This window comes from Hyaena hyaena, unplaced genomic scaffold (genome assembly GCF_003009895.1).
Source record: "Hyaena hyaena isolate Hyena2069 unplaced genomic scaffold, ASM300989v1 scaffold_397, whole genome shotgun sequence".
Taxonomy (NCBI): Eukaryota; Metazoa; Chordata; class Mammalia; order Carnivora; family Hyaenidae; genus Hyaena; species Hyaena hyaena.
In genome coordinates, this window is record NW_024081028.1 from 1,713,698 (window position 1) to 1,715,684 (window position 1,987).

Below are 1,987 nucleotides of genomic sequence, written 5' to 3' on the forward strand. Positions count from 1 at the left end.
CTCATCCATGAGGTTTGGCCACTGAGAGTATGGCACTGCACTCTAAACTCAATTAGAAATTTAACAAACCTTATAAATCCTCCCCAACCTGAGCCTTGTAAATCTCCAGAGCGGGGCCAGCTTAGCTCTTATCCATCTTGGGCTTAATGACCTCCCCAGCTTGGCCTGAGAATGATTCAGGGCCAGTGACAGGTCTAATTAGTGAGCACAAACTGTACCCGCAGGCAGGCCAGCAAGGTAAGGAGGAAGAGGCAGCCTGGTCCTTGCCCAGGGGCATTAAGGAAGGGAGTCCTGACCCTCCCTAGTCCAGTCTGGACCTCAAGGCTCTGGCACATGGGCGGAGAGGCGGGGAGGGGTGGCAAGTGCCTGATTGACTTTCATAGTTCATGTCGTCCTGCTGGTGGCATGTCTCGCTTGGGAAGGCTGTTGAAGGCATGCCATGGTACCGTTATTGCGTCGAGGGCCGTGTGGGACCTGAGAAGTCTCTTAGCCAGCAAATCTGAGGGCAGATTGGAGGCTGTGTTGATAGCCAGTGTGGTGGGCGTGGGAGAGGTTCCAGGGTGGGTTCTGATCTTCCAGTGCCTCGGGGAATTATATTCCAGAGCAATTCATGTGAGATCACAGGGAGTAAAGACAGCCCCATTTTTTTTTTTAATATTTTTATTTATTTCTAGGAGAGAGAGAGAGAAAGAGAGAGACAGCGTGAGCAGGGGAGGGTCAGAGAGAGGGAGACACAGACTCTGAAATAGGCTCCAGGCTCTGAGCTGGCAGTCAGCAGAGAGCCCGACGCGGGGCTTGAACCCACGAACCGCGAGATCATGACCTAAGCGAAAGTCGGACGCCCAACCGACAAAGCCACCCAGGCGCCCCAAGACAGCCCATTTTTAAGGGTGAGTGTTCAGCTTTAGTGAGAAGATGGATTTTCCAAATAAGCTGACTATCCTCGTGAGGTAGTGAGCTCCCTGTCAGTGAACAGACAGCCCAGGATCCTCTGCTATTTTTTTTTTTTTTTTGAAAGGGTTCAGCTTTTTATTGAAGAGGTTACAGAAGAGGTGTGGTCAAAAAGACGAAAGCGCTTGTCATCACCAGACATCCTCCTTCTTTGCTTCTGCTTTCTGCTCCTCAGGAGGGGCCGCCCCGGTGGAGGGAGGAGGATCTCCTGCGGGGGTGGCCCTGCCGGCCCCGACCTTGCAGATGAGGCTCCCGATGTTGACATTGGCCAAGGCTTTTGCCAACAAGCTCCTCCAGAAAGGTCCAACGTTTGCTGCTTTAAGGAGGGCATTGGTCTTATCCTCTGTGACTGTCACTTACCTTATCGTTGTGCAGGATGAGGGCTGGGCCGAGTAGATGCAGGCGAGCTCTGAGCCGGAGACCTTGGTGTGGGGGCTGGGGGCGGGGGTGGGGTGGGCGCTGAGCGGGTGCTGCTGGGGGGGGCTCCTCGCTGCTGGGTCAAGTGAGCACCTCACCCCAAAACAACCTTAGCTTCCTTGGAAAGACCGAGCACCTTAGCGGCAGCTGGGGAAAGGGCCAGGATCCTCTAGTTTTAACCCCAGCTGTGTGTCGGGCCTCTTATACATCCTCTGATGCGACCTCAGGCCCCCATTTTACAGCTGAGGAAACTGAGGCTCAGGGAAGTTATGTAACATGTGCCAGGCCGTATTCACAGGCAGGATTTGAACGCTGGCCTGCCCGGCTTCGGAACTCATGGCTCCCCCACCCCGCTTCTGTCTATCGCTACTGACGATGTGCCCTTCAGGCTGGGTATGAAATGATTAAAGGCCTCAGAGCCAAGAGCCACGATCTCCTGGCAACACGGCTGCGGTCGACAGGCTGCCCCACCATGTTTCGCGCCGGGGTGGGAAGACGTGGGTCCTCTCTGTCTGCAATCCTTCCCTCCTCTCCTGCACTCATTCTGAGGCCTCATTTTCCTGTCTTCTCCCAGCCTCTTCCTGGCCTCTCTCTGGCCCCGATCCCAGCTCCCACCGAG